The following is a 23,996-nucleotide window of genomic DNA, read 5'->3' as shown; positions in this document are numbered from 1 at the left end:
CACATTGAGCAGAGGGAACGTGGACAAGACCTGACGCCATCAAGGGCCTACGGAAGAAAAGGAAGACAGTGAAGTGTGGACCACGAAGTGGGGCTGCAGGAGACGACCCAGGGGAAGCTCCTGGGTGCAGTCCACCATGTCCCTTCAAAGGACAGGGTGGAGCAGAGCTGAGGCAGCACTCGTGCTGGGGACCCAGGATGCCCCTACAGAGGCGCTGGGGCCTCAGGTAAGCCATGGGGCTTACTGGTTGAGGCACCGCAAGGTGACCAACAGGACTGCAGCTGAGGGAGAGGAGACAGAAGAGCAGGAGAGCCAGCGTGGAGCCCTGTCAGCCATGGAAGGTTGTGTGAGTTTTATTCTTAGTGGGATGGGAAGCAACTAGAAGGGGGAGAGCCAAAGAAGTGCCAAAACTGGACAAGGGAGTTATATGGGAACTCTTCGTACATGGTACTCAACCCTTCTATAACCCTAACACTTCTCTAATCTTAAAAGTGTGTAAAAATCTCTGTCCATCCACCCATCCATCATGTGTCCATTTATCTATCTACCCACCTATCTATCCATCTATTTATGCTTTTTATATGTATCACTAGTGGTTTATTTAAAAACAAACAGCGTATTTTCCTAACTTCTCTGCATCTTGCCTTTCTACTTAATATATTTGGAAATCTCTGTAAGTCAACCGATAAACATAAATCACTGCACTGAGAGCTGCTCGATACCCCCTCTTATTTAGTGTTCCTAACCTAACCAACTTCTCAAGGTTTGTGTGTTTCCATCATTAATATATATGTAAAGCACCTCATTATTATCATGTAAACAAATTAGACTTGGCTTTCATCACACCTCATTCCTTAAATGGGGGAAGTGTGCATTTCTCAACTAAACTAAAATGCAGGCTTGTCGCTACCCTCCTATTTATATCTTTACGTGTTCCCTTCAAGGCTTCAAGTCCGGCCACACCCCGGGGGCTGCATCGCTGGAGTGATCTGGCTTTTTCTGCTGCCTGGGTGAAACAGTCTCGGAGGCGCGGCAGTAAGAACAGCAAACCCTGGGTGTTGTAAGCAGAAGCAGAACAAAAATAGGACAGGTCTCCGCAAAGGGGAAATGGAGCTGAGAACCACATGGGTCTCCAAGAAAGCCCTCCAGGCCTGTGGTTCTGAGGGACAAGGAGGGAGGAGGTTGCTCTGAGGAAGGAAGTGCCCGGGAGGCAGGGCACACTCAGCCACATCCAGTCCTCATCTGTCCCCTCTGTGTCGCAGCCCTTGCCGGCGGGAGCACCAGGCCCTGCCAGGGCTCTGAGACCAGCTCCAATGAGGCCTTCTCCTGGGTTCCCACCCGTCTTCCCATTCCTGGCTGGATGCAGCCAGGCCCCAGCCAGCGCAGGGCAGGAAAGACCTGGGGAGATTGGCCAAGGCCCCTGGTATCTTGGCCCCAGCATGTAATTCATTCGCAGTGGGGGGTGGGGGGTGGGGGTGTGGCGCTCGGGGCTGGCGTGGTGGGCACCCGGCCCTGGACTTCCCGGGGATGCGTGCTTTTTTAGGCCCTGGTTTTGAGATCATCCTGCTGTCTTCCACAAAAGGGCCAAACCTATTTTGTTTCCTAGGTTCTGATGAGTCTTGTTTTATTGAACGCCTCTTCTGTGTCACCAGTGAGAATTCACTTGGCAGGAAGAGCCGGCTCCAGCTTTGGTGCAGGGGCAGGACGGAGAGGGGGCACGCGACCACCGCGAGCGGGGCACGGGCAGCCAAAGGAAGGCGGGTGTGCACTGAGCTGGGAGCAGGAGCTGGGGACCACGCCCCTCCATTGCTTTGGATATGGCTAAGCACTTCCGAAGGAACTCTCCAGAATCGGGTTCATAAGGAACCTCTGCCTCTTGCCAGCTGTGTGATCTGCACAAAGTCACTGCACTTTAATTGGCCTCTATTTCTCCTGTAAAATGGGTGTAACAGCCATGCTTCCCTCCTGTGCTGTTGGGGAGTTAGGTGCAGGTAAAATGCATAAGGTGCAATAAAGCTGAGCTATTTGGAACTGTTACCAGAAGTCTCTCTCCCTTCTCTCTGGAACTCAGTACCCACCTTTGGAAAATAAGGCTTGTTAGAAGAGATGTTTTCTAGGGAACTGCCAGATGTAAAGCTGTACAGCTCTGAGATCTTAATAAGGTTTTCTAACTGGTCCCTGGAGGTGGGGCATCTCTTCCAAGTCCGTTGACTGTCCCTGGCCCCCTTTTCAGAAGAGCCTTCGGTGCCTGCCACACCTACAAGATACGGCTGAACTTCCCTCCTCTGACCTGCTGGGTTCCAGAATGAGGGCTCTGTGGCACGTTCACACCCCTCCGAGGTAGCTGCTGACCAAAGGGACCATGTAAAGCTCCCCCGGCTCTATTTACTGTCACACTGTCACTGCTTGTGACCTAAAAAGGCGGCAGCTGGGGGCGGTCTCGTGTGTGTGACCCGCGCAGTCATCCAAGACCCCACGCTTTGAAGTTCCCTGAGCATTTATGCTCTGCTCTGGCCGTCTTGAATTTTTCGTATTTCTTGAACAAGGGGCCCCGCATTTCCCTTTTGCCCTGGGCCCTGCACAGTGACTGGTCAGTCACTCCTGCATGTGGGTACACTCTGCAAGGTCACCACGGTCACACTCCTCTGTGGGCGTACGTGCGTGTGTGTGTGTACATGTATGTTTGCCTTTGGAATTTCAACTTGCTACACGTAAGAGATGCTTCCATTAGAACCGGCTGCAGAGAAGCAATATAGCTAATCGCCAGAGATCTTGAAACCAGGCCCAGCCCCGCAGACAGGAGAAAGCCAGCCCCACAGCAGCGGCAGCTGGGAGCCCAGAACACAGCGAAAGCGCTGACTCATGAAAATCTCCCAGTTCACAATGCGGGATGGTGATTTTTCTCTGCCTTACTCTTGTGTCTCTCCCAGATGATGTATGAATTGCCTTATTTACCTCTTCTCTCCAAACCTTCTCTTTTATTATTTTTATTAATGTCATGCCAACCCCGAAAAGGTGTTTCCTTTACAAAAAGAAAAAAAAAAAAGGGAAAGAAAATAGCCCCCAATACCTCACCTCATTCACATAGCAGAGGGAATATACTTTTAAAAAATGTCGTATTTGTGTGCTCATGAAAGAAAGAGACACAGAGACAGAGTCAGAGACAGAGACAGACAAAGACACTTAGAACGGGTTAGTTATATGAGAGTCTAAAATCTGAATATAAATAGTAATAAATTCAGGTCTTTCTTTCAGAAAGGCCAGAGTACCCAGGGAAGTTTTACCATCTTTATAGACTAGAAAAGCATTGCTGCATTTAACCCACTTTAATTCCAGAAGTAAGGGGAGATGCTGCCGCATCTAGACCCAGGCAAAACACTGAGTGTCGCCTTGTTAAAAGAGCACATTACTGAGCTCACAACCCCTGGTTCTGGCTCTTACTGCCGTGTGTATACCTGCCATTGTCACTGACTGAGTGCTAAGCACTTGGCATTTCGTGGGCCGTTGAAGTTGCAAAACTCCCTAGGAGACAGGGATGTTCCAACTGACAGAGGGTAAAGCTGAGGCTCACACAAGTTCACACAGCTCATGCCAGAGCCAACAATGGAGCCCAGATCCATCCAGCCTCAGAGCTCACATGCACAAGCTCCCCATACCCTCCTGGGCTGGTGTTTGTAAACACGAGCCACTTTGATCAGTTGCGGCAAAATCAGGAGTCACACCTTCATGCCTGACAAGACTGCTGATCATTTATAAGCTCAACATCTCAGGGGAGAAAGAGACCTGAGAGGTCATCTTTCTAACATGTTACCCAATGCATGAATTTATTCTCCAATATCTATTAGAGATTCTTTTTTTTTTTTGTATTATTCCCCACGACAGAGAGCTCACTACCTGTTGAACCTGAACAGGTTCTACCTGAAACCGAACAACTACCTGAACTTACTCCCTCATCCATGATCCCATAGATCTTTGAGCAAAAACATTGTCTTTACCTTGAAAGACACATCTTTTCTCTTCCACCCTGACTCTAAGCTAGAGGCACAAATAACAAGCACACCCTCATTTCCAGGATAGGCTCCCCAGTCTCCTGGACTCCTCTTGGGTCAAGGTGGAGCCCCTTTCTTCCCCCCAATTGTTTCTCTTAAGAGCCAGTTTTCAAGCCAGTTCATGGACCCACCTCTGGCTGAAGAAAATGAATCCTTTCAGTTCCACACACTTGCACATCTTTTGGGGTTTGGGGCTACATTCCTGGGCCAGCAGGGCAATGGTCTCTACGTTCCATGGAGGGGACGTGATCATGGGCTCTTGTGATTGGAAGATAGCTTGCCTTCTGAACATGGAGCCATCTTAACGGGTCCTTTTTGGGGAGGGATGGGTGTCCCACCTGGATTCCCTACTCACCATCCAAACTGCGTTTCTCCTGAGAAGGAACCTCTACCTGGCAGTGGGAAAGTCTTTGAAGACCATGGGAAGGCGAGGGCATGCCATTTATGAAAACAACTGTTTAACAGCTCCCAGATCATCCATATTTGAATGTGAGGAAAATAACGGTCAAAGCATCATAAAGAAACAGATGTGCCTGAGTCAGGTTCTGTGGCAGGAAAAAAAGGTGGGTTTGCTGGTATCGATTTCATTCTTCCAGCTGATGACGATGAATGGTCGTCTGTTCCCGGGATGGGCCACGTGGAGCCCCGTGCATGGCTGTCCTGGGGGCTCTGCAGACATGCCATTCACCTTCACAGGCACACGTACCGGGGGGGGGGGGGGAAGGTGGCCTGTGGACCTCATACAGCTGGGGGAGGGCTGATGTCCAGCACAAAGGTGCTGACTACCGCCTTGAGGGGGTGCCTTTCCCCTTTTCCTAATGTGCATAAAGGTACCTGTAAGGACTAGCAGCAGCACTGTGTGCACGCATGTGTGTGTGCATATGCGTGTGCAAGCTCTCACACTCACAGCAGACCGCACCAGGGTAGAGAATGGACCAGGCCCTACGGCTTCAGCCATGGCCCCTCACTCCAGGTATCCACACAGGAATTCTGACTGTTCGGCTCCGCAGAAGCTCAGAGGGAGTGAGTAGAAGGGGGAGCAAGGGTTTTAGTCGGAGCATGAGAATAATAAGAGACAGTCAACTCACAGAGCTGTCAGGAGGATGTGGGATAATATATGGATGAGTCCCCTATGCCTTTCCGGGAATAGAGTAGAAGCTCAATTTTACTGAGTTTTCTGGACGTCACTTTGCAGGAAAAGGCAAATGTACAAGAGGTGAGCAAGCAAAGTGACTGTGTACAGTGACTCTAAAATCACGCAGCTTGGAATAGGATTCCCGGTTCTACCTTTAACCAGTTGTGGGATCCAGGGAAAGTTAGTGAACTTCCCTGTGCCTCACTTTCCTCCCCTGTAAAATGGGGACAATGACAGCACCTGCTTCGTAAGCTTGCTGTGGGGATCGAATGAAATCAACCATGGCAAGTGCTTAGCTGAGGACCTGGTGTAAAGGATGCACTCGACATACACCAGTTACTAACACTGCTTTCCCCACACAGCGCGAGCTCTTCCCTCCATGGGGTGGGCTGCTTGTGGCTCATGCAGAATGTCCTAAGCTGCTAAAATCCCAGGCTTGTTCGGCATTGCATATCTCCCAGGCAAGTGAAGACACAATAAAGCCTCATCAAAGGAAAGAATGGAATCAATAAAAACAACACCTCCCCCTTCCCCCGCCGCCCCTCACCACAGAAGTGGGGCATCTGATATCTGTTCTCGGCGTCTATTCTAACCTGCCTTCCCGTGCATTTCAGTAAGTTTAATTTCTGAGATGTTTAACAGTTGTTTTTAGATAAATCACAGTTGCGCTTTCTGGCCCAGTTCACAGGACTTTTCATTGCACAGGGAAATAAGCTCTTCCGGCTTGTTGGAGAAAAGCAAATGTGTCCTCATTGTCTATTCATGGTGGTGTCGCTAGGAAGGGATCTCGAACACGCAACTTGTCAGAATTCCCATTACCTATCATTCTAATGTGTAACGGAATTCTTTTTAAAATAGATTGCTATTCAACTTTCTTTTTTTTTTTTCTTTTTGTGAGGGAGTGGTTTGCAATATGGTCTCATGAATACCAGCCTTGTAAAGATGAGCTGGTTTGCCTAAAAATAATCGGAAGTCTTCTCACCATGGGTGCCAGTACACCATGTACATATGATTTCAAAGGAGGGCTTCCTAAATTTCTCGTCAGCTGAAAATTGAAGACCCTATCAGCTTGCTACCCAGAGCTTTGATTTTCCCAAGCAGGTCCCTGCATGGTACTGGGACTGCCGTGTTCTTCCGGCAGAATGACTGAAAATTCAGGCTTGGGTGGCAGAAAACTCTGGGTTTGAAACTGAGTTTTATCGTTCCTCTGGATATCTTCTGTCTGCTCCTGTAGAGCGGATCTCTAGTCTTCTCTACCCAGTTCTAGACCCTGGGAGGCAGTCCTGTGTGGCCTCCATCAGTTGGGGGGACCCCACTGCCTTCTGGATGCTGGTTGGATTTGGCCAATGGGGGCGCTGTGGGGGGTTGGTGACAGGCAGATGAGAGTGTGTTTGGGTGTATCTGCATTCCCGGCTCCCTTCCCAATACACTACACATTTGCAGTAGCTAGCTGTCTTGATGTCAGCCCTCTCCTTCCCCAGGACAGTCTCTGGGTTCTGACTTGATGGTCCCTTCAGTAACTTGTCAACATGACTCTGCTCGAGTCAGCATGAAAGATGCCTCATACTGGCTGTGTCATCATGTCAATGACTTCACCTCGCCAAGAAGTTATCTTTCTCTGGGCTTTTCATTGGTGAGCTCCCAAGGCTGCACGGGGAGGTGGCTCATAACCCAAACTTTGAACTCAGACAGACATATCTTGTATAACTATCACGGGGAGCCCTGAAAACCACCCCAGGGCTTCCTGCTCAATAAAGCACGTGGAGTAGCGGTTAGGAATATGGGTTCTACAGCCAACTGGCCTGAATTGGATGCTGGCACCAACTCTTCCCAGCTACCTGACTTTGATAAAGTTACTAGATCTCTCTCTGCCTCAGTTTCCTGATCTGTGAAATGGTGATAATAGTATCTTACATGATAAGGTTGTTGAGAGGATCAAATGACTTAATGCAGTAACATACTGAGAAGAGTGCCTGGCACACAGTAGGAGCTTTCTAAGTCTTAGCTAGTATTATCAACTTTATTATATACACGAAGTTAATAAGCTAGAAGTAGAAGACCTATGTATCACACACATGGGCACCCCTAGCACCTAGTACATAGATGTTCAATAAGGGTCTACTGATATTAACTTATTGCTGCTACTACTACTAAGACTAATAACATAGTTATATTCTACTTTCCAAAACTCTTCATGCTTATTATCTTTGCTGGTCCTCATAACCTCCCTGTGGCAGGGCCACTATGATCATTCCCTTTGTATGCATGAAGACTACAGAGGATCAGAGAGGTTCAGTGACTTGCCCAACGCCACACAGCAGAGACAGCCAGCATACGGGAAACTGTTACCCAGAACTCATGAAACCTAGAAATAATGTGACTTCTTCAGGGACATCCAACGACAGAGGAACCCCCCGGAGATGGGGTGCCAAATATCTCAAGCTCTGAAGACAGGCTGGGCATGCTATTAGAAGCTCTGCCCATGATAGAGAGAAGCTAGGGTCTGTGACCCGCATGGTCTAAACTGGATGTTATAGGGGGTCTCCCCCCAAAGTTTCCAAGGAGAGCTGTTCCCAAGAGCCCTTGGCTCCCACCCTCAAGCCCACATTTGCCAGCTGCTTTCTCTGGCACCCCAGGGAGTTGTCATCTCCCACACAACCCTGTGCCTTGGTTGCCCTGCCCCTCTCTTCCTGCCTCTGGGCTCCCATAGAAAACCCAGTTCCTTCTCATTTACAGTCACTAACTATGCCCTGGCCCTTGGGAACCGGGAGGGCCTGTAACCTGGGGAGCCTGGCAACAGGCCAAGCCGGGCGGCGTGGCCCTCATATATCCACGTTTCCTGCCTGTGGTTTGCACTGCTGTAGCTGCGCTAGTTTGCACTTCCTGTGCTCACCCACGGGCCGGCGTGACACCACACTCCTCCGGACGCCCTGGCTTCCCAGCGCAGGTAGGCAGACGTGTCCCATGACCTGTCGCCAGGTGGAAAAAGAAACGAGAGCCCCAGGGTCCTTGTGACCATTCCCCCACCTTGACTCGGCCCTCCTAGCCTGGCCATATGCCCCACCCCACCCCACCCCCCGGCCCAAGAGTGGGCCTCTCCCAATGCACTCTCTCCTACTGGTCAAGTTCTCTGTCCCTGCAGGTGGCGCCAGGCGGGAGGTGATACTGGAGGCCTCTCGGGAGACACATCTGCATCAGACAAACACGCCAAGGGTGTGCGTTCATACTTTGAGACAAAAGAATCACATATACATTGCAAAGAGCCAGGGCTCCTCTGGGTACTAGATACACGGGAACACCCTTCTGGAATCCATCCCCTCCCACCTGTTCTGAATTCTCCTCTTGAAGGCCATTCATGCCTTCCAATTCTGTCTCCATCTGGCAATCAGAGAGATCTTATAATATAATTTGGGTCAAGTCGCCCCCATGATTCAAGTACTTCAAAGGTCTTCAGTCCTTCTGAGAAGGGGAACTAGAATTCTCACTGTGGCCTAACAGACCCTTCCGTATCTGGCCCCTGTGTTCTGGCCTCGTGCATTTCTCACCCACCGAGTCCACACTGAGCTCCTTCCCACCCCCAGGAGCTGACCCAGGGCACACCAAGTGCCTTCTCCCACCCTATCCTCTCCCTCTAGAGCTCTGTCTCTTGCCCACAGATTCTGAAAGCCCAGTAAGTACACGGAAATGCCTTCTCTTATTTACCGTCTAACTGGTGCCTCCCAAACAGTGACCAATTTGAGAGAAAAGCATTGTTCTTGATGCTCACAGAGTACAAAAGAGCACTGGCTTTGGAGCCAATCAGACCTGGTTTAAGTCCCAACTCGGCCACATGGGTGGTCTTGGGCCACGCGCCCTGACCTGCTCCAGCCTACTTCCGCGCAGGAGAGCAAGGGCAGCACACCCAGGGCGCCCACCAGAAGCTGCTACCGCCACTGGTCAACCGTAGTTAGCACTGGAAGAGCATCAGGCATGGGCCTTGGGCGCAGCTAAACACTTCACCTGCGTATCTTATTTGAACCTTACAGAATCCCTGGAAGTAGGTATTGTCATCACTGTCAGCCATAGATGAAGAAGCTAAGGCTCAGAGAGTTTAAATAACTTATCCTTAAGTCATTCAGTTAGTATTGCTAGAGCCTGGCTCCCTCCCAACCAATATATTGTACCTTCCTCTAGGATTCAATAAAATCGTGAATTAAAAGTGAGAGTGCCTAGAAAATGCTGAGATGTTGTTCGGGGGGACAAGGAGCACAGAGTGTTCAAGTGAACCCCTTGTGCCCCAGAGACCGGGAGTTCTAAACCCAGCCTCCACAGTAGGTACCGTCCCTATTTACTTGTAGTTAATAAAATCACAAAATATCATCGGATCTTAATGGGACCCCGAGGGGGTTAATTACATGGTGGGGAATTGTCTGTGAGCTCAACCACTGTTGGTTTAATAGATGTACCTTCAGAAAAAAGATATATAGCACATTGATCTTTAAAAAGGAAAAGTAAAGATCTCCCCAATGCAGATGAGGTAAAGGGAAAAGTCCTCACTCAGCATTCAGACCCACCATTAATCCTCAGGACACACTTCCTACAGGATCTCCAGGTCCTTCCTGTTGTGGACTCCGGAATCCTAGGGCTCAAGGCTTCCAAACAGACCTGTTTCCCAACCACTCTGAACAAGAGCCTCCTTCTTCTCCTTGGAAAGAAAGCAGTCCTTCCACCTTCTGCAAACACCCACCATCACGAGCACAGCCTGAGCACCAGTCAGCAGTGTCTTTCCATACAAGAACCTCCCACATGCTCATGTCTCCAAGACTCTGTTGCCTCATCGTAAAATGGGAATACCATTGATTTCAGTAGGACTACAAATTTCAAACAATTACTGAATAAATTATTACAAGAACTGGTAGTTTTCTTATGCTTTCTATGTGAGAAAGGCACCATAAAATTAAGCACTTTAATAAATACATCCCCATCTTACATTCCTATGTGATAGGTAGTAGTATTATCATCCTCATTTTCCATGAACGATGCCGGGCTCCACGGAGAGAAGGATAAATAAAATATAGTCATGAGCACCAAAGACCTCACCTCCTAGTGGGAGAAACAGCCTTGGAAAATGATACTCACTGGGAAATTAAGTCTGTGTGCAGAGAGATGTATGCTGGGTCAGGGTGCAGAGAATTTGAGATGCATCGGGGGCCAGAGACAGTGTCCTGGGCATATGAGATTCAGAAAGGCTGAGTATCTTGCTCAAGGACACACAACCACTTAGTAGTAGAGCCTTGACTGAAACTGAAGTGGTTTCAGCCCTGAAACCATGGACCTTCCACTGCCCCAGGGTCAACTGATCTCTTCAAACCCACTCTCAGCTTCTCTGGGGTAGAAGTCACATTTCTCTTCTGCATGAGTCTTCCTGTGTAGGCAAGACTGGTCTCAATGCCTCCATCACATGGAAGAGCCACAAGCTTGAGCAGAGCCCACCCCCCCTCCTCAGAACTGCTAATGGAGTGGTGTTTGTTTTCACCCCCAGCTTCATGCACACATGGAAGGAGGAGCCACCCAAAAATACGTAAGTAACTTATGTGGTTCCATAGACAGGCACAACTACCCGTGCCCTGTGCAGGACGGGCATGTCACAGCTGTCTAGACTCTGCCCTGCCCCTCGGGAGTTTACAGTCTAGCCAGAGTGTCAAATGCATGCATGGGGCATATATCTGAAAGCAAAGCAGAGTGATTGCTGTCAGCAAGGTCTCGGCAAAATGCTCTGGGAGTCTCATGATGCCGTGATTAAATCAAAGAAGCTTCTTGCATTGGGAACAATCCAACAATGGCTTGCTGATTGGGGCTTTGGGCAAAAGTCATTTAATATCACCAAATGTTGTAAGGCTCAACTTGATTAAGACACCAAATGCTTGGGGCTCCTTGGAGAACATTGCTTCATAAATACTATGCAACTGGAAAGCTCAGAGGAGCACATCTCCCTGGGAGCACCATGTTTAGATTTCCAAATTCCAAAGAGAAAATACGACTTCTTCTGCTTCAAAATCTTTTTTTTTTTTAAAGATTTTATTTATTTATTTGAGAGAGAGAATGAGAGAGAGAGAGCATGAGAGGGGGAGGGTCAAAGGGAGAAGCAGACTCCCTGCCGAGCAGGGAGCCCGATGCGGGACTCGATCCTGGGACTCCAGGATCATGACCTGAGCCGAAGGCAGTCACTTAACCAACTGAGCCACCCAGGTGCCCCTCTTCTGCTTCAAAATCTTACCCAGCAGGGAGAAAAGCAGAATGATGGAAACAGAAGTTTGAGGGTTTTCTCAGTGATCATAGCACTGGAGCCATCATAAAAATGCCCCTCCCAAGAGATTTCTCTCCTGGCATCGAATTGTTTTCTTCTTGTGCTTTTTCTGATCCATTGGTCAATATTGTTTGATAGTAGATATTATCATGAAATTAGAGCACAGGGCTTTCTAAGTGGCAAAATCAAACTAGCATCTATTCAACTCAATTAATAGTTGCTCTTCCAGCCACGGTCATTCTAACAGGAATTCTCCACTGTAGCTAAGGGGAGAACATGCTTCGGCAGCTGCTCCCCCATGATGGGTAGGGTGACTTCTTCTTCTGGGGTGTGTGTGGGGAGGCAAGTAGACTACTTGCCCTCCTCTGCCCTAGACCAAAATCCAGTATAGGATATGAGGTTGTGTGGAATCCTTAAAAGTCCTAGAAGAACTTTGACACATCTTGCTTGTTTCTATTTGCACAACACTTGTTAAGCATTCATTCATTCTACAAATATTTACTCCCGAAAGCCCACTGTGGCCAGACATGCTGCTGAGTGATCACACTGGTTTGGGGAACAAGAGATACCAGCTGCCTGGAGAACATGGTTTACAGAGTTTATAGAGGAGTAAGCAAAGAACATGAGCAAAGCCAATTCTCGAGACAGTGGTAACAGAGGTGGGAAGCAGTGAGCTCAACAAGTCTTAGAAACCCTGTTGTACATAAGGGGAAACTGAGGCATGGGGAGGTTAAATGACATCGTCTGATGTCACACACTGTTCGAATAATAAGCCCTTGAATGATGTGCATCATCATCCAGCAAGGCCTATGGGCTAACTCAGTCCCATGGAAATTAATGTACTAGGCCAATTACAGCCTAAGTTAAATGACTGGATTTTCAACTTGGGGGACTTAAAAAGTTTACTGTGGTTTCTTTTTTTCTCTATCCTGGAATAATACGGTTGTGATGATCCTGTGATAATCCGCATGAAATGGCCTTAAGCCATCTAGTATAAATACACACACACCTATCCCAGAGATACTTGGACTCCCCCAGATATACTCAAGCCTACTCAGGCCCTAGGGGATTTGCGGGAGGTTTTGAAGGGATGCCCTGGCATCCAGCTGTGCCCATCAGCATCCCCAGATGCTTTTCCTACCTGATAAACCTTCTGATCCCTGTTCAGGTCAGTTTCAGTGGGAGAACCAGAAGCCTGGCAAGAGATCTAAACGACTTACCCCTTCTGCAGGGGAGTTAATTTGCTGCATTAGCTGGGGGCCATGAAATACTTTCTTGCTCGATTTCCCACTCCACGCTGACCCATCTCTCATAAGGATTACGCCTTCCTCTGTGACCCGACTTGGAGGCCGGTTTTTCAGATGGGGATTTATTCGAGACGAGCAAATGAAAGTTATCTAGCCATTAGCCTGTTGCAATTATTCCTGTCTGGTCAGCCAAATGAGAGCTCAGCTTGAGATCCCAAAGGTTAAAGTGGGCAAGCCAACGTTCATCTAGGATTCTGGAATTTCCAGGAATGGCAGTAGAATAGGAACATTGTATTTGTTATTTACTTCCCTATAATTTCACTCTGTTGCATCACAGTTTTTACTCTGATGATTTTTTTTTCCCTTTGAATGCTGATTTCCTCGACAGCTAAACGCCGACAGATACTCCTTGGAAGAAACATAGACCAAATATAGAAATCATTCAGTTACTGTCCCGCAAAAAAAAAAAAAAAAAAAGTCATTACTTTCTTTCCCCAAAATTCTTTATCCCATTGGATATGGGAATTAGATAAGATTAAGTTCTTAGGCAACATCATCTTATGGGGTGGATAGATTCTGTGCTGTTTAACTGTGTCAGGACAACATTTATATCTGCTTAGATAGAAGACAATGCGGCCGACATGCACACAGAGCGAGCTGCATGAGGTTCGCGTTAAGTAGAGCAACATTAGGTTACTTTAAGGTGACAATTTCTAAATGAGAGCAAAACTGTGTAATAAGATTTAAAAAATTGGACCCATTCTTAGTTCACCAGCTCCCCAGCCAGTGACAAAATACGCCATTAGTGGCCACAGCACGATTCTGAAAATATACCTTCCTTACGATTTAACGCTTTTTTTTTTTTTTCCCTGTGAGCTAAAAATTACAAAGCCCCGGATTTCATCGCTCTTGCAATCTATTCTTTTCCCCTGACTTCCTGTTTTCATGAAATTTTAATCAGGCACTTAAAATAAATAGCTATGCAGAGCTTCTCTGCCTCCCGCAATACCCGGGATGGATGTTTTGGGTAAAGTGATAGTCCAGAGACCTTGAGAACAGTGAAACCCATTCTGACTTGGCAAGACAACAGAAATCACAACGTGGCTCTGTCCAGGCCACACGCATGGAGGGGACAGAGTGGTCTCAGAGGATCACACAAAGATGTAATACGTTGGATCTCTTTTTTTCTTTCTTCCAAATATTGACAGCAACTTGATCAATTTAGAAAGGCAAGCAAGAGAAAGCTTGACGAAATTATTCCGAGAGAGAGAAGAAAAGGAATAAATCAAGGTAAACTTTTCAAATCCCTTCCAAGTTGAAAACCTTAATCATTCAATGTGGGCTGTTGCTTTTCCTTGATGATGGGTTGCGATGAGATGTATATTTGTGTTCCCTTCACAGAAACCAAAAGGGTGCCTAGGTTTTTAAACCTGCTAAGATTTGTCCTTTTTCTTTTCATACAATGATTATATCTTCAAACGATGGTATAGAGAAGTAGAACACATCTGTCCCTAAACCATTATATTCCGAAGTAGATGTCTTTTCTAGGAACACCTGCAGCTTTCATGGAGAGCATAACGACTCTCCAAGAAGGAGATGAGATTAGACAAAAGATACCACCACAAACATTCATGCCCTGTAAAGTCGAAGTCCCTAGAAACCTGGAAAGAAGACTCTTGGAGACAAGTGAGGAGATCAACCTCCTTGCCTTAAAATGCCAAACTTCTGTATGACAGTAGCTAAACAGCATGAAAGGCTGTTAATTCATTAGTAAAAATGAAATGAAATGGTGTGAGAGTTAACATCATTCAATCCCATGACCAAGACTCGTCCTGTCTGCTTCATCTCAGATGGAAATAGATTCATAGTAACTGCAGGTTCCGACCTCCCTCACACTGGACGTCCAGCTCCCGGTTTTAAATACCGGAAGATGGGTCCTGTAGACGTACTGTTGTGCTGGGGAATGCTTTACAAGTGGCTCTCCCAAGCCAAAAACAAACAAACAAAAAAATCAGGAGGAAGGTCTTGATTTGTGGCATTGGCTCATTTCTATGATGCTAATACTCACAGCTTGGTCAATTTTGAGCTATCGTGATGTGCAGTTGGAAAAGGATGTGGAGCCATTCCCACTGTATGGTACGGTAGATGCACATCATAACAAGGGCAGAGATAATCGTATAGAATACGGTAAGATAATTAAGAAGTGAGGATTTCTGAGTACTTAGGACATTTTTAAGAATAGAATTTATCTGATTTTAAGTTACATTATTTAATTTTTAATAATGGCTGGCTATAACAACTGACGCAGTAAATTTCTGAAAATTTAACAACTGAACAATTTAACAATAGGCCCTTGTGAGCCAGTGCGAGCCAACTCGAACACACCAGCGCTGTAGGGGAACGTGGCTCCATTCAGTTGGAAATGGCTGTGTGTCATTTGTGGTTTAGTGAACTTGCCTGTTTCCAGGGATAGACCATATTTTTGGATCTGTGCTAGAGAGATTCAGTTTGGTCTTGGTCCCTCAAAGCTCCCCCCAAAATACAATTGCCCACAAAATGTCAGAGCCCTGCCTGGTTTCTGTGATATAGGGTTTCATCTGCTTCATTGTCTCCAAATATAGCTCTAAGCTGGCCTTCTTACCTTGCTTAAGTGGAATCTAAATAACCTCAAGAAGAGAGGAATCAACTCCTCAAACAAAAGAAGTCATTCAGCTTTATGGCATCTCATGCTGGAAGATTTGAAAATATTTCCTTTCCTACAGGCCCAGAGGATAAAGTTCCACTAGGGAAGAGAAAGGAGACCAAAGGTCCACCAAATACCCTTTCTGATGCCAGTATTTGGTGACCTCATGAGACAGGAGGTCTGGGGTGCTTCCACCCTGTTGTGGGTCCCAGCATTTCACCTCACAATCATCAAGACCACTTCTCTCAGAGCAGACTGTTGGGGGAGCATCTGTAAAAACTCTCGGAGCAGTTTGAAGAAGAGACTATTATCAGGCGATTGGGGGAGCGCCCGAGAAAGCTCTCTTAGTAAGATGGCGCCAGCAACATGTTGGTTCAAGACCAACAGAAAAAAAGGGCAACAGTTTCAAAAAGTGAATTTGAGGATTCAGTTCAAGTTGTCAGGGGTCTCATATTCTAAGAGTTTTTCTCTGCCCCCTTGAGTTCCTTGGCCATGTCCAATTCCAAAGTGCCAGAAGCCCTTTGCTCCTTCTCATAGCACTCCTAGGAGCAATGGGATGATTTTCTGGAATCCTGCTCATGGAGAAGAAAGCCAAGCTCATGCGGTTGGATGCATCTAGCTTCTGTGAACCACCCACACTATCAACAGACACTGTCCCAGTGGCCAGGAAATCATCCTGCTCTTGGCAAAGGCCTTGCCACTTGGGTAGGAACTGAGTAAAATCATCCAAGCCAAGCAAAACTGAGCAAAGCAGGGCTCTCTCTGTACTGAAATCCAGATTCAGCATGAAGGATCTTGGCAGAGCTTCAGCTGGGCTTGGCCCTGGTTAATGTCACACCATATCTCAAATAACCCATTCTCTTAATAAAACACAGTTTGACTCAAGGCTTTACAATATCAGTTCGAAGGGAGAAAAGAGGCAATGGGGAAGCTGGGGGAGAGCTTCCTACTATGAGTGCTCTTATTGAATACATACGCTTATATGCATTTCTGACAGAATAATCCAAAATTCTAAAAATGAATTGGGCTGTGTCTGGCCTCTTCATCTATAATCACTAACTACTCAGGGATTTTCAGAAATGCAGATTTCTCGGAGCTGGTTGCCTACACTAAAGTGCCTTCCCTTCAGTCCCATCTAGACGGTTGATGTGACCCAGGGCAGGATTTCCCTGCGTTTATGTATTTATAGCGTCTCCTCCAGATCCACTGAATAGAGGTTGGTGCCAACAAGAAGAAATGAAGCTGTCAGGAGTTTCTATTTTCGTTCCTACCTATCGTCTTAGTAAATCAACCCAAGTTCTTCTTCCAACTGAGAAGAAAACCACCTTAGGACTCAACTCTACATCAGTGGCATCCAGAGGCAGGTTGGAAGCAGGAGAGAATGGACTAGAACTCCCAGTTCCAGAATGAGCAACTTCGAACTCCATCTGGGCTCTTATGAATCAGTGATACCTTCCCCTGAGCCAAAAAGTGGGAAGGAGGTTTTTCTGTGGATTCAGACAGACTTGAATTAGAGCCTACCCTCCACCCTTCCCTAGCTAGGTGGAACACAAAGACGAAAACAGACATAAAGAGAAACATACAGATGAAAATTATCAGTCATACTCTTGATAACTATAAAGGCCCTTATTAATATTTTGGTCCTTTGGTTTGTAGCTGTTCTTTTGAGGCTTACATAAATATATATGTCTGTTCATATTTATGTCAATGCCTAAAAACACTCTTTATAGAACAAATAATGTCCTTCAGTATTTTACCCTAATTTTTAATTTGGGATAGCTACTTAGCTAACCTGAGCCTATTTCCTTGTGTATGGAAGGAAGAAAGGAAGGAAGGAAGGAAGGAAGGAAGGAAGGAAGGGAGGGAGGGAGGGAAGCAGAAATTCATGATTGAGAAAAGTTGGGTGAAGGGTATTCAAAACTCTATGTACTATTCTAACAATTTTTGGTGAATTACTGAAAAATAGTTTTGTATTTTTTTAGGAAAAGAGCATTAATAATAGCATAATAATATCTCACAGGTTGTTTTTACAAGTGTTAGAAGGAATCATATATGTATAAATACCTACTATAGTGCCTGGCAGGTGGTTGACATTTAATAAATCTTGGCTGAATGCACAAATGGACACATGGATACTAAGCCCTCAGTAAGTGTTATTTTGACTTAATTTCAAGCAAGGGATGGTGCATGTGATGTTCATCAAGCGTCAGGACAGAATATGTCTCTCGAAGAGCTAGAACAATATTTGGGTCCTCAAGTGGGACCCTGTTTATCTCTACATTTCATCCAGCTTGAGAAGGACATGGGGCACATCCCCACTTCTCATATGGGAAGTGACACAAATGTCTGGCTGGTTTTCTGAGGTCTCTGGAGCGTTTTCAATGGGCCAGGGGGTGGACACTCATCTCTAGCCATTCAGAGCCTTTTCCATTTGGCTGGCCCATCACATCAGGACCCTAAAGGGCCTACTCAAAATTCAGAGCCCCCTGGGGGGCATTAAAGGAAACAGATGTGAATATTAGGAGACACTTAAACCTCATTTTCTCAAAGAACACTGAAATGCTCTTGGAAAATACATATGGAGCATGCGAAGTAAAAAATCAGGATGAAGTATTTAAGGACATTATCAATTCTACAAAGTGTGTTTCTAGGCATTTACACAAACATGGATGGATGTGTATATTTACGTATGCCTCGAAAAACAGATATAAAGAGAAAGAGCAAAATGTTAATAAGGATCTTTCCAGTTAAGAGTATGGCTGAGTGATTATTACTTCCATCTTAATGTTTTTCTGAATTTTGTATATGTTCTCTAATATGCCACCATTACAGTAAAATTAACTAAAAAATAAAAATAAGAAATTAATGATTAAGCGTGGTTTAGCATCTCCTTTCAAAGTTAGTTATGGCCATCTCTTTGCATAATTAGTATCTTGGAGACAGTGAAGTGCCTGAGAAAACAGAAGCTTATACTTTCAAAAAAAAGGGGGGTCAAGCGACAGCCTAAGACCTGTTTGGTTTCTGCATCTCTAAACATCATTTTCCATGTGAAGGACCAATCAGAAGGGGTCTGAGAAGTGACAGGGAAGGAAGAAAGGGCAATCAGTGACCTTGAGCCGTTTTCCTGTGACCAGAAGGACATAAGAACCAACCAAATGCTATTGAGGAGCCGGCACTTAGTGTGGACAGGCCCAGTGAAAGAGAAGCCAGGAGGTTTGCCGGGATTTGTCCCATTGAGAGTTAGCTGGGAGACTTTGGGTAAGGTCACAGCTCCTTAAGACCTATTTCCCTAAAATTCCTCCCTCACTCAATGTTTGGAGGGTCAGCTCTAAAGACAAAGTGTATGCTTTGAACACTTTAGATGAAAAGTGGTACCAGCATGATACATCTTAATTCTGTTGCTACAGAGCTATTAAAATTATGCCTGATCTGAGCACTTGGCAGAATAGCCAGGTCTCCCCAGCTGCAAAAAAAAAAAAAAAAAAAAAAAAAAGGAATAAAAGAAGGAAGGCAGTGGAGTTGGGTTGAAACAGGCCCCATCTGCTGCTTCCCATTCCTCTAAAAAGGACCCTGGGAGTCATTTCCTAAGCCAGGGAATCTTTAGGTCCTCTTAAGGATAAGAAATTTGGCACCTGTGGAATCAAGGAGGTGTGGTGTGCTCTATTTTCTAAGTGTCATGTGCCCTGAAAAGGGGCTTGGGGTTCTAGAGTCCATGCAATTGCCTCTAAGGAAGGTGTCCCAGCAGGGGATTGCCAGGTAAAATACAAGTGCCCAGCTCAACTGAATTCCACATAAACAATGAAAAATTATTAGTATACGTAGGTCCCAATATTGCATGGGTGGGACCCACTTATCCTAAAATAGGTATTTGTCATTCATCTGAAATTCAACTGGACCGGGTGTTTTGTGATTTTATTTTGCTAAATCTGGCAAGCCAACCCTAGCAGCCCAGAGAAGCACCTTGGGCCCCTTAGTCTCCTTCTCCAGCCCCGAGTTGTCCCATTACTTGGATGGAGCATGGGGTAGAAACAGACCCCGACTCTGGATGGTGAGAAAAGGCAGGAGGGTCGTGGACACACAGAAGCCTACCCACCATGTTCTGGAGTGCCACCCATGGCAGCATCACTCATCTTTGGGGCAAATAAGAGAGCTGAGCCCTGAGAAGCTACCTGGATCAGAGTTTCGCTGAATAAAGAAAAGCGAAACAAATGTGCTGTGGGTAGGAAGGCCGTGCATTTCGGGGGCAGTTTATTTCAGCGCGAATCACTAAATCTGATAGATTTTCAACTGCTCAGTAGCCAAATCAAGTGTACTGTACTCTGCAGAGAAGCTGCAAATGATCTGGCCTATAAACTTGGGCAAGACTTAAGAAGTGAGAAACAGCTCAAATAAAGTATCCTAATGAGATCAGGAGAAACGGGAAGGTCTTTTCCTCGTGGTCTTAGGAGCTTTTGATAAAAAGCTGAATTGTAATTGGAAGAGGGTTGGGGACACCTTCTCCTGACTCAGGCCTCTGTTGGGCATGGTAGCAGAGAACATGCAAGATGAACTGCTCCTGAGTGTGTGTGTGTGTGTGTCTGTGTGTGTGTGGCACCTGGGCCTCGAAGATGGACAACAATAACACAAAGGAATCACTCAGGGCCTCAGAGGTCTTTGTAGGAGCACATGGGGATCTTGTCTTGCCGTCCCCAAGTGGCCAACAGATCCATGTGGTCAGTACCAACTCTGGACAGTTAAAATAAAGAAAACAAATATCCAAATATCCAATATCATCACTGGGAGCTGGCCTCTGGGTCTTTGCCGACATCTGAACTGCTTCACATAACCTCCTGGCCTCTAAAAATAGATATTCTGTGGTACATATAATTTTTATAAGATGACTAATACAGGAATGCCCTTTGGGATAACTTAGTGTCTTACTTTCTTTCTTCTCTCTCTATATTTATCTTCCCTTCACTGGCCTCTTTGTATAAAAGTTAGACTGCAGCCATGGACCAAGAGCATTAGCCAAGAAATTATTTATCTACTGCATGAGGGCTACCATTTTTATCAAGAAAACAGAAGCTTATACTTTCAAAAAAAAGGGGGGTCAAGCGACAGCCTAAGACCTGTTTGGTTTCTGCATCTCTAAACATCATTTTCCATGTGAAGGACCAATCAGAAGGGGTCTGCAGTTACCCTACTGCTTCTCTCCTTTATATACAATTGAATCAAAATGAATGGCAAGTGCATGGACTCTAAAAAATGCCTCTATTAAAGTTTGCTGCTCCAAACCCCACTAATAAGGATAATACATATGGTCCTTCACAAGCACTGAAATCTTCACCTGAATTTTACCTGTCCTCTCCGAATTGTGTACATGTGTGTACGCACACATGTACGGGGGAGGGGGGAGAAAATGGGGAAACAGTTGGACATCAGCTCAGAGGCTCATAACCTGATCTTTTGTCCGGAGGTGAAGATTCCAGAAACGCAACGACAAGATCGGCTAGAGGAAGACATAAAAGTAATCCATTCCTCACTTGCTGTCACCTTTATTTCAACACGGGCCTGCAGCTCCAGTGACCTCTGTGTGACCTCCCGGGTGATTAACTCTGCTCAGGAGGACGTGGAGAAATGAATTTTCTTATCCAGCAGGGTCCTCCCTTAGGGAACAGCATTCTTCACGCTCCCTCGCCACGGAACAATAACTGCTAAGCCCAGCGCCCTAACCAGGCCTCGTGAGACCACCCTCCCCCCGAAAAATCGTATGTACCACGCCAGGAAGGGGGACAGGACAGGACAGGACAGGGACTCCCACAGCTTCCCGCGCCCCCTCCCACTCACCTGGGTCCTCACTGCCGCCACCCCTGAAAGCTAGTCTTGCGAGATCTCTTTGCCTACAGTGATCCTTGAAACTACAATCCACTGAGCAAAGAGCCCAGAAACTACTCGGGCGGGTGACTGGCCCGAAGGTGGCCAAGTGGACTTACAGCCTGGGGACAGATGATGAGATTTCCTTCTTGACCTCTGAAGTTGTGTGTCAGTTTGTTTTACTTCTTCCAATGAAAACAGAATCCAAATTGTGGTTTTACACTTAGTAAAAATGTAAAATTTTGACATTTTACTTTCAGCAAAAAATTTGAAAAGTTCGGTGTGAGCCACACTTCTGGTTCTCCTTCTTCTTGTGTCTCACTTCATCTCACCACGTGACCACGGGATGTTTTCTCTGGGGAATATAGGAGTCAGCCCAGCTGGACACCTGAATGTAACAGACTGTGTATCTCACTCTGAAAAGTGCCAGAAAGCCACCCCGAAATGTAGTGCCACAAAACTAACCCAGTGCCTATGTACCTGTAGGGTTTGACATGTTACATGCAGTATCCTTTATCCCCAAGACCCGGGATTTACAGAATCCTGCCAAGAGCATCCACCTTAAAGACTAGGGACCAGTTGTTACCCTTTCAGGGTATTGCCTATAAGGGGCGAGGATGTGGAGGAAAGTGAAGGAGATTTGAAAAGAAATGCCCAACATTTGAGCCCAGGTTCTTCCGTGGACAGGGGGCTAGCTCTTAAGCTCCCCAGGCCTCAATTTTCATCTTCTCCCTCACTGGGGATGATGACAACAACAACGGTGAAAATACCACCTGCTTCGTGAGCTTGCTGTCAGGATCGGATGAATCACTTCCAAGGAACTTCCACTCTTGCTTCAAAATCCTGCTCAAGGATTTTGACCCTCTTGGGGGAAGTCTTCCTTGACCCACTTATGACAAGTTTACTTCATTTTACATCAGCCAGGAAAGGAGAGGCTCTGCAACGCTAACAACCATCCCCCAATCTCCCTGGCTTTACCCTCAGAGGTTTACTTCTCACGCACACGGAACTGCTAGTGCAGATCTGCAGGGGCAGGTGCTATGGTGGCTCTGCACATCGCCCAGGGACTCTGGGACTCTGGCTCTTCGCAGTGCCACCATTTCTGACACTACCTTCCCCACACGTGGCTTCCTGGTTTGCCACAGCACTGGACGGGTGCTCAGACGATCCCGCTGAACTCTTTCATGCTCCCTCCCAGAAGCAGAGCAAGTCACTTCACGTACTTTGTTGGTCACATCAAGTTACATGACCAGGCCCAACATCAGGAGGTATGTGGAAATACCCTAAGGTCCAGGAGGGGAAGAAGAGCTGGAGATATGAGTATTAATGTTTCTCACACGTTGACATATAATATGTGTTATTCACAGGATTGGAGAGAGCATCAAGCACTGCTTCTATCGCTCAGCTACAGCCGTGTGAGATCGTGATGGAGATCATGAAGAACATGAATGGAGGCAAACAGTTCTGCATTCATTATCAGCTCTCATGGCTGATGGTATTTACAGAACCAGGATCATAACCAATTCACACTTGTTCTACACGCTAGGTGCAGAATAGGTGCTCAATAAAAAGAGAGAGAGAGAGAGAGAAATAGAATAACATAGAATAGAGAGATAAAAAGAAGCCCCTTTAAGCTACCAGACATCACAATGCCAGTGCTGTGCTCAACCCTAAGTGGGGTAGCTCTTACCATCACTGCTTTGAGCAGGCAATATACTTTCTATAAAACTCGGGCCCAGGCAGAGTCTATGAAATTTTAGAGCATGGAATTCACTGCTAGTCAACAACAACAGCAACAAAAGTCATGTATCTCATGACGTATCTCATGATATTGGTAGGGAGACCTTCCGTGGGTACTCCAGACTTCAATACATGTGGCAGCCAAGTGCAAGGGTGAGTGTGCATGTGTGCGTGCGTGGGTGTGCGCACACGCACCCAGAGGCTCACCATGTCTGCACATCCGTAAGATCCTTGTAAGACCATGCTCTCAACTTGCCTTATCAGCACATTGTGCTGAATGATAAAGTGGATCATCCGGTGAATCTATTCTCAGCTCAAACCTGCTTCCAGAGTCACACTCAGACCTGCTGTTTCCACTTTGGTGTTGCCTGGTTTTTCCTTGTGAGGTCGACCAACAGGTACATGCAAGCACACGCTGATACCTGATAACAACATCATCATCAGCCTCCTGTGCTACGCATTCTGACAAGTGTTTTATTTTCAAAATCATGTGGACTTCTCACAAGAATGCTAGAAAGAAGGTGCTCCCATAATGCCCGTTTTACAGCTGAGGACACGGGCTAGCCCCAAAGCCGGACTCATCATCCTTATGGTCCGGACCAAACCTGACCATAGAAGGATGTCACTCTGACTTGGATCTGCCTCTGTAGCTTTGTGAACCCCATCAGTCTTTTTCAACTAGGAACAGGTTGTTTGTGGAGCAGGACTTGAGAACAGATGGCTCCTAGAAATTCTTCAGATGCCATGAGATCTGCCACCTTGAAATGTCAAAGCAGCAAAATTCAAACCCAGGGGCTCTGGCCTGCCACCTTTCTCACCCCACCCGATGAGGTCAGGGAGGGTAACTGGAGTCTGAGGATGACAGGCACCACTGTCTGAGCACCTTCCATATTTCAGGCCCCATTCCCATGCTTGATGTATGTGCACAAGGCGTCCAATTGACATGGACACGATCTCACCCCATCTCACAGATGAGTAAGCTGAATCTCAGGGAGGCAAAACA

At 46.5% G+C, this 23,996-nt stretch overlaps 1 protein-coding gene and 1 long non-coding RNA gene across 3 annotated transcripts in view; one reads left to right on the top strand and one right to left on the bottom strand.

The window, feature by feature from the left end:
• The window catches only part of MAF (MAF bZIP transcription factor), a 336,721-nt gene that overhangs the window by 259,153 nt on the left and 53,572 nt on the right, over positions 1–23,996 (bottom strand). The window lies entirely within an intron of this gene.
• Positions 1,177–2,037, top strand: LOC118531115 (uncharacterized). The gene is made up of 2 exons (XR_004914993.2): positions 1,177–1,441; positions 1,607–2,037. It is a non-coding gene; the product is annotated as an uncharacterized LOC118531115 (long non-coding RNA).

This window comes from Halichoerus grypus, chromosome 15 (assembly GCF_964656455.1).
Source record: "Halichoerus grypus chromosome 15, mHalGry1.hap1.1, whole genome shotgun sequence".
NCBI lineage: Eukaryota > Metazoa > Chordata > Mammalia > Carnivora > Phocidae > Halichoerus > Halichoerus grypus.
This window is presented reverse-complemented; position numbering and strand designations above follow the sequence as displayed.